Source organism: Anas platyrhynchos, chromosome 36 (genome assembly GCF_047663525.1).
Source record: "Anas platyrhynchos isolate ZD024472 breed Pekin duck chromosome 36, IASCAAS_PekinDuck_T2T, whole genome shotgun sequence".
Classification (NCBI taxonomy): Eukaryota; Metazoa; Chordata; class Aves; order Anseriformes; family Anatidae; genus Anas; species Anas platyrhynchos.
In genome coordinates, this window is record NC_092624.1 from 3,870,011 (window position 1) to 3,879,250 (window position 9,240).

Consider the following 9,240-nt stretch of genomic DNA (forward strand, 5'->3'; position numbering starts at 1 on the left):
CGTGCAGCTGGCACACCTGCATGCTTGTCCTCACCTGGGGAGCTGTGGGTGTCCTGGGTGGTCTCACCAGCACTTAACTTGGGGCAAAGTGCATTTTTCTTTGTAGGGCCAAGACCTTGCACACCACCTCAACCGTGCCCATGTCCCCACTGTTTGTCCTTGCTGAGCAAGCACCTTCCCACCCTGGTGTCTCAAACCAGCACCACTGTGGTCTCCTCTCTGTTTACCAGAACTTACTTTTACTCACAAATATGCTGTAGCCCATTTCATGACAATCACATGAATTCCCTGGCCACAGGCTCATCAATGTAAAGGGCAGATCTCTCTGTGACTTCACCCAGCACATTCACAAGTCTGCAGCAGAGGTGGACCTTTGAGAGCAGCTTTCTCTCAAGGGGCTCCCTTGGAGTAGTGGGAACACACCCATCAGGGAACCACCCCAGAGACATGCCCTGCCTACTGCAGCACACAGCTCCAGCCTCTGTGGTGTCTCTGTCCCTTCTGTCCCCACCACCCTGGGGCTGTGTCTCACCTGCCACAGACAGCGTCCAGGGAGCACTGAGAGCAGAGCTCCTCACCCAGTTGTTCTCGTTCCTCTGCTGGTATCCACATGTGTACGTCCCAGCCCTTCTCGAACTGATTTTCACTTCTACAGGGTAGATTACAGTTCCATGCTGGGCTTTCAGGCTGTGCTCCTCCAGCCCATTCTTGCAGAAGACAACTCGTGTAGCAGGAAAATGAGCATCAATGGTACATTGAAAGAAAACTATTTCCCCCTCCTGGGCACTGGAAGTGTTGAGGTACAGGACTGGAGTCTGGTTGTTACCTGGAGGGACGGCACAGGGATTCCCCAGGCAAGTGTTAGTGACTGCCTGGTGGCAAAACCAACTGCATGCCAAGGCTGAGAGACTCTGCTGTCCTGGGGCTTACAGGGGAAACTGTGGGGGAATAATCTCCTTCACCCTTCCCATCTCCTTCCCCAGGACACGTTCATTTTTGGGACTCACCCCCATGCTCCTGCAATCCTGGTAAGTTGCAGAAGTCCTGGGTGATCTCACTCCAGCACCTGAAGCAAGGGGCAGAGTGGTCTTTGCTTAGAGGGTCAGTGATCTCCTGCCTTCCCCAAACCAACTCTGCCCCACAGTGCTGCACGCCTGTCCCACACATGTTTTCCACATCCTCCCGTGTGTCCACCACTGGCCTGTCCTACCCACAACAGCAGACCTCCAGCCCTCAGCCCCCACGCCCAGCAGTGCCCCAACTTACAGAGAGCCAGCAGCAGGACGGCAGGGCCAGAAGGAGACAGCCTTGCCCATGGCGCCTGCCCCAGCATCTTTTAGGGTGCTGCTTTTGGGGAGCAGCGTCTGCTTCAGGTGTCTGCTTTGCTGTGAGCTGGGGATGGTGGGACAGAGGCTTGCAGTGCAGCTGGGAGCTGTCCTGTGGGCTTCCTGTGGCCACCTGAGCCTGGCCCACAGACAGAGGCTCTCATCAGCAATGGCCCTGCCTCAGCCCCTGCTACATCCGCTGCTTTTATTTGAGCCCCCGCTGTTATTTCTGTCCGCTCACACACTGCAGCTCATGCTGTTTTTACGTGTATCTCAAGGGCAGTATTCTTCCAACAGAGGCCTCCTGCTCCTTTTCCTATTGCCATATTTGGTTCATTTTTTTACAGCTCTCCATCAGGCTAGCAAACTTCTGCAGCCTCTCCCAAGTTGATTTCTATCTCTTCCACACCCATGTGGGAAGAAGGGAGAGAGAAAAACAAATCATCCTCTACTTCCCATCAACAAGCAATGTTGGACCATGTGTGGGGAAGCAAGACCTCGATATGTGTAGCAGTTGTTTGGGAGGACAGACATATTTATAAGGAGAGACCCCACTCTCCTTCCCCTTTCCCACCTATTATTCTTGATTGTGACATCCTGTGCTATGGAAAACCCCTTTGGTCGGTTTAGGGCAGCTGCCCTGGTGATGTCCCCTCCCCACCTCTTGCCCACCCCCAGACCTACTGGGGCACTGCAGGGATAGTTATCTCCGTCCCAGCCAGACCCAGCACCACTTAATATATCCTAGTATCATGGTTTAACCCGGCTGGCAGCTAAACACCACACAGCCGTTCACTCACCCTCCCCCCTCCCTCTCTGGAATGGGGGAGAGAAACAGGAAAGTGAAGCCTGTGAGTTGAGATAAAGACAGTTTATTAGGACAGGAAAATAATAATAACAATAATAATAATGACAATAATGATGATAATAGTGCTACTACTAATAATGTGTACAAAACAAGCAATGCACAATGCAATTGCTCATCACCCACTGATCGATGCCCAGCCTAACCCCGAGCAGTCCGGCCCTCCTCCCCCGGCTAGCCACCCTTATATATTGTTTAGCATGATGTCAGGTGGTATGGAATACCTCTTTGGCTAGTTTGGGTCACCTGTCCTGGGTCTGTCCCCTCCCAACTCCTGCTGCACCCCCAGCCTGCCCATTGGCAGGACAGAGCAAGAAGCTGAGACGTCCGTGGCTTGGTATAAGCACTGCTCTGCAACAATTAAAACATTGGGTGTTATCAGCACTCTTCTCATCCTAAGCCAAAACATAGCATTCTACCAGCCACTAGGAAGAAAATTAACTCTGTCCTAACTGAAACCAGGACACCTAGTTATATCAACCCATCTATTTCCTAACTTTTGTCCTCTTTGTTTTCTATCCTGATCCCATTGGGGCTTAACTGGGCAAGCAGCTTTGTTCTGCTTGCCTGACCACTGGACGTAAACCTCAATTGCTATTTTTGGAACACTACTTGGGGCCACAAGGGTGGAGATAACCACAGATTTGGGCAGTAAATTTATGGAAGATTCCTGTTTGTTTCATTTGTTTAACAAGTACTTCTTGGGTTGCTGATGTATTTTCACTAGGTGATCTTTCAACATCCCTTCCAATCCAAAACACTGTGATTCTGTGATTCTGTGTGTCATAGAATATCCTGAGTTGGAAGGGACCCTTAAGGATCATCAAGACCATCGTGTCCAGAGCACTATCAGAGAAGCCCCCCTCCCTTTCCTCAGTAGTCTCTTTCCAGGTTTCCACAGTGCCTCAGGGCTACCAACAAGACAGCTTTCCCCACTCTTTTGCCAGTTGGGATCATTTCAGCCTCCAGTGCAGACAGCGGTTGGCATCCCCCTGACCCTACAGAAAAATACAGTGGGGTTCTGACCCCAATAACCTGATGGCAGTAGGGTCCCATCTTGTTCATCACTAGCCCTCCATTGCCTCTAGTGTTACTTTTATCTACTTGTATTTGTACAAGCCCTTTCATTTCTCCCTGATCCCTCTTGCAAGGTTTAATTCTAGGGAGGCCTTAGCTTTTCTAGTTCCCTTCCTACATCCTCTGACAACAGCCTTATATTCCTCCCAAGTGGCCTCCCAAGTGTAGACTCTCCTCTTCCACTTGAGTTTGCCCAGCAGTTCCCTCTTTAGCAGGTCTCCAGGCTCTCTTTCCTGACTTTCAACCTGTTGGGATGCTTGGATCTTGAGCTGGGAAGAAGCAGTCCTTGAACACTAACCAACTGTCTTGGGACCCTTTTCTTTCAGGTACCTTGCCCCATGGGATTTCTCTTAGCAATTGTGTGAAAAGGCCAAAGTTGTCCCTACTGAAGTCCAGGGTTGCGATTCTGCTCGGTATTCTCTTCCTGCCCCATGAGATCCTGAACTGCACCATCCCAGGGTCGCTGCAACCAAGGTTGCCTTCAACCTTCAGCCTTGTGAAGAGGAGGCTGAGAGGAGACCTTATCAATGTATACAAATACCTTAAGTGTGGGAGACAGTGGGATTTGGCCAACCTCTTCTCAGTTGTTTGTGGGCATAGGAGAAGTGGCAATTGTCAAAAAAATGGAGCACTGGAAGTTCTACACCAACATGTGAAAGAAGTTCTTCACAGTGAGGGTGACAGAGTACTGGAACATGCTGCCCAGGTAGCTTGTGGACTCTCCATCTCTGGAAATATTCAAGGCCCATCTGGACACATATATAGGCAACCTGCTCTAGGCAAACTGCTTTGGCAGGGGGGTTGGACCCGATGATCTCTTGAGATCCCTTTCAACCCCTAAAATTTGTGCTTCTGTGATTCAGAATCAACCAACCCCTACTTGTTGGTGAGGACAAGATCTAGCAGCACTCCTCTCCCAGCTGGCACATTCACCATTTCCATCAGGAAGTTATCATCAATGCACTGGAGGAACCAGTACTGGAGGAACTTCCTGGACTTCAGGTGACTGGCTGCGTAGGCCTGTCAGCAAATGTCAGGGTAGTTGAAATCCCCCATGATAACCAGGGCCTGTGATCAAGAGGCTGTTCTCAGATGCCTGTAGAAGGCCTCGTCAGCTTCCTCATCCTGGTCTAGTGGCCTTTAACAGACACGCACAACAGCATCCCCCATGCCAGCCTGCCCCTTAATTCTCATCCACAGACTCTCAACTCGCTCCTCATCTGCCCCTGGACAGTACTCGATACAATGGAGTTGCTCTCTCACTTGAAGAGCAGTTCCGCCACCTCACCTTGCTGGCCTGTCTTCCTGAGCAGGACATAGCCATCCACGACCACATTCCAGCCATGTGAGCTGTCCCACCATGTCTCTGTAACTGCCACCAGATCTCAGTCTTCTTGACCAAACACAGATTTCTAACTCCTCCTTCTTTAGTCCCCATGCTGCATGCATTGGTGCCCAGGCATTTCAGGGAAGAAGCTAAGAACGCTGATTTCACCCCATGAGGGGTGGGAGGCCTCCCGGTCTTCATCTCTGTGGGGGCACTGCCCCACTGCTACAAGCTCTGCAACACCCCATCCCCCTGTGGATATAGCTTAAAGCTCTCCAAAGGAGCCCTGCTAATTGCTGTCCCAGAACACTCTGGACCCTGTGAGATAAACCTTTCCCAAGTATTCCTCTCAGGCCTGGTGTCTTATAACACCAGCCATTACCAAATAACCCAAAGCTGGGCCTGTAGCAACAGTCACGGAGCCAAGCATTTATGGACCAGATCCTTCTATTCCATCCAATGTCACAATGACTCCTTCACCAACCATCCTAAGGCCTTGAAAGCTTTCTTCATTCCCCTCAGACTACAGGACACAGCTTCCTCCAAAATTATCTGGAATATCTTCAGTGCATGATCCACCTCTGCATACCCGGAGAATACAAGGGGAAAGAGTCATGGCTGCACCCCCAGGCAGCCATGCTCTGCAGCGCCTGCATCACTCCAGCACCTCCCTGTGCCCAAGGTGGTGCCGGCCGCAATGGGCATATCCCCAGGTGGTTATGGTGCCCTGTGTGTAGGCACCCTGTGTGGTGGGTATTGGTCCTGTGGGAGGCGAGTTATAAAGGATTGGTTCAGAATGCACCAGCTGATGTTGCTGCTCTGTATTTGGGAGGGAAGCCAGCGAGCAGAGCTGGGAGAGCTCCTCTACAACTGTCATATGGGGCCATGTGTCCTGTGAGGGAGCTGCTGTTCCCTTTGCCCTGGCACACAAGATTTATCCCAACCTGCTGCCATTGTCCTGGCAGATGTGTCATGGAAAAGTACCGATCTGAGGATGGCTGAGGCCATACAGATGACCAGAGGGTGGCCACACCTGTTCTTCTGCATCACATGTCCACCCATCCCTGTGCCAAGACTGCCTGTCAAACTGCCATCCCCAGGAGACAGCCCTGAGCAGGGATGTTGTGCATGGGGGCATCCAGCTGTGGGGCAGGTGGGGATGGGGTATCAGCATGGCTGGCCCCCACACCCACAGACCATCCACAGCCTTGCACTATGGGCTTTTAGACATCCCACACCAATACCTGGAAGGAACCAAGGTGTCCCTTCATTGCAGCTCCCAGTGCTGACATCTGGGGCCTTGGTGTGCAGTGGGGGACTCTGGGATAAGATGGGTTCAGGCAGGAGTGGAGCTGCTCAGCTGAGAGGCATAAGGCTGCATGGCTGCATGGAGGGAATAGGGGATAGGAAAATGGGTTCAAAACTCAGCAAGATCTGGTTAGATGCAGAGCTGGAGGGGAAGTGGGATTCAGGCTCCTTCCTGCAAGGAAATTCCCTCACCTCTCCAACCCCAATCAAAACACTTGTCTCACATCTACCTTCAGGCCCATGCATTCATGTTTAACAGCACAAGCCTCCAGGAGACTTTTCCTTAAAGGGTACAAATGGAGTTAGGTGCAAGGAGCTACTCCCTCATTCCCATACAGCCTCCAACCCTCCCTGGTGAGTGAATGCCCATTGTGGTGTCAGCTGCAGACTTGCTGAGGGTAATCTCTACCCCAGCATCCTCCGAATAATGCCGATGTTGAATTCAATTGGACCTCGTTTGGACCCCTGGGGTACACCACTAATTAGTGTCTTTCAACTAGACTTTGCAGCACTTGGGTGCACTCCAATGTTCACTCGCTCAGCCCAGACATCAACAGCTTCTCTATGACAATCTTAGGGGAGACACTGTCAGAGGCCTTCCTGAAGTGCAGGCAGGCAAGATGCATGCTCTCCCCTTGTCTACCAGGACAGTCGTTTCATCATAGAGGGTTGTTGGTTTGGACATGCATGACTTCCCCTTGCTGAATTCCTGCTGACTACTCCTGATGATTGGTTTGTCCTCCAGGTGCCTGGAAATGCTTTCCCAGATGATCTGCTCCCTCATCTTCCAAGGGATGGAGGCGATCTGACTGGCCTCTACTTCCCCAGGTCCTCCTTCTTGTCGTTCTGGAAGAGCAGTGACGTTTGCTTCCGTCCCATCTTTGGGCCCTTCTCCCACTTGCCTTGACCCATCAAGGATAATGGAGAGTGGCCTCGCAATGACATCTGCCAGCTCCTTCAGCACTCACTCGGGGGTGCCTCGTAGCAGGGCCCACGGCCTTCTCTCTGCTCAGTTGGCTGAAGCATTGTCCCACTTTATCCTCCTTCACCAAGGGGACACATTCCTTGCTGCAGGCCCTGCCCCTGCCTTCTAAGACATGGCGTTCCTTAAGGCTGGTTTTGATAGTACAGACCTATCCAAGGAAGGTATTTAGTACTTGTGTTTCTTCTCTCTTCTGAGAAATTGTGGTGGTTTCACTCCCATGGAAGCTTTTCTGGGCAGCTGTGGTGGTTTTACTAAGCAGGACAGAGAGCTCCATCACAACCGCTCTCTCACTCCCCCTACTGAAAGGGTAAGGGGGAGAAAATAGAATGAGAATGGTTGAATGCTTGTGATTAGAACAGGGACATCACTCAAGCTTTATTGTCACAGGCAAAATGAACTCAGCATCGGGAGATAAATGAAATTTCTTACCTATTATTAACAAGATGGAGAAGTGAGAAGAAGACTAACAAACAAACCAATATATGTACATATATATATGTTCCCCCAAATCCCCAGTCTTCCACCTCCTCCCTTCAGAAGGTGCAGGGAAAGGAGGAAAGGGGGATGTGGTCAGTCCGTGACACTTCATCTACACTGCTTCTCCACACTCACTCTGTGCCCCTGCTCCAGTGGGGGGTCCTTGCCCCAAGATGCTGTCCTTCCAAGCTGATCCTGCATGGGATTCCCACAGGCAGCAGCTCTTGAAGACCTGCTCCATTACAGGTCTCCCATGGGCAGCAGCTCCCCCCAGACTCCTGCTCCTGCATGGGCTCCTCTCCACGGGCTGCAGCTCTGGCCCGGGGCCTGCACAAGTCTTCTTCCACCAGAGTTTCTCCTCTATTCCTTCGAGGAAGGGAATTGAGAGAGCAGCGTGGGGGAGCTCAGGTGCCTTCAGGACGAAGCCTCTGCCTTTCCTGGTTGTTGTGTGGTCGCATGAGGGTCAAAGCGTGGGTGCCGATGGCTCCCACAGTGCTGTGCTGGCAGCAGTATGGCCCCAGCTGAGACTCCCTGAGAGTTCTTCATAAGCTGATTCACCAACAGGATGAAGGAGAAATCTGCTCAAAGCCTTGGCAGCTGCTCCAGAGCTCTGAAGTCACTTTGGCCTTGGTGCAGGACTCCCCTGATGCCATCGTTTGTCTAGACATTGAAAATAATCAGGGTGACATGTTCAGGAGAGAGCAAATCCAAGTGGGGACAAGGGGCAGGAGCTCTTTACAGGGACAATGTTGCCCCTGAGATACAAGTAAAACTAGCGTGTGTTGCAGTGTGTGAGAGGAGAGAAAAAACAGTGGGAGCTCAACCAAAGCAGCGGATGTAGCAGGTTCTTTTTTTGCCGAGGCGATCGGCTCTGGGGCAGACGCATTCTGCAGCGGAGCGGGGGATCGGGCCAGGCAGGGCTAACTTTGCGGCATCGAGCCGACTTCAGGGAGCCGCCAGGACCCGGCAACCCTCGTGAGGGAGGCTGACGAGGCAAAGGCGGAGCCAGCAGCGTCAGCGGCGGGCTATTTAAACCAGGCGCCACCGCCATTTCACTGCCATTTGCCGAGGCGATCGGCTCCGGGGCAGACGCGTTCTGCAGCGGAGCGGGGGATCGGACCAGGCAGGGCTAACTTTCCGGCATCGAGCCAACTTCAGGGAGCCGCCAGGACCCGGCAGCCCTCGTGAGGGAGGCTGACGAGGCGAAGGCGGGGCCAGCAGCGCCCCCTCCCCGGCCTTTCAAAAGCAGCCCCTAGGGAGCGCGAGCGACCAGGAGCGCGGCGAACAGGGCGGGCAAACAGGGAGTGGCGCGTTAGAGGGGAGTGGCGCGGCAGTTAGCGCAGCAGTTCACGCAGGCAGGGCGAGCAGGAAGGGTGGAGAGCAACCCCCTCCCATACGAACACCTGTTAACGACAGTCTTTAGCTAGGCGATAATGGTCTCCACCAGGCACGGAGCGCTCTGCAGGAGGTCGGTACACACCCAGACCGAGTACCCGTTAAAGAATGCAGCGGTTCAGGTCACGGGATGCAGGGAGTGTCAGAGCCTGTTCCTGCCATCGGCAGGAGGCAGAGACGCTGCGTGTGTGAGGTGTGAGCAGGTGGATGACCTGATCCGCATGGTGGCGGAGCTCAAGGAGGAGGTAGAGAGGTTGAGGGCCATCAGGGAGTGTGAGCGGGAGTTAGACTGGTGGAGTAACTCCCTGCAGGGCCTCAAGGAGAGGTACCGGGGTAAGACACCCCAAATGGGGGTGGACCCCCTGCCCTGTCGCCGTCGGGCAGAGGGAGGGGACCTGGGAGTTGAGGAGGAGTGGAGACAGGTCCCTGCTCGACATGGCAGGCGATGCCCTCCTCTTCCGGCCCTACCTTCCCAGGTGCC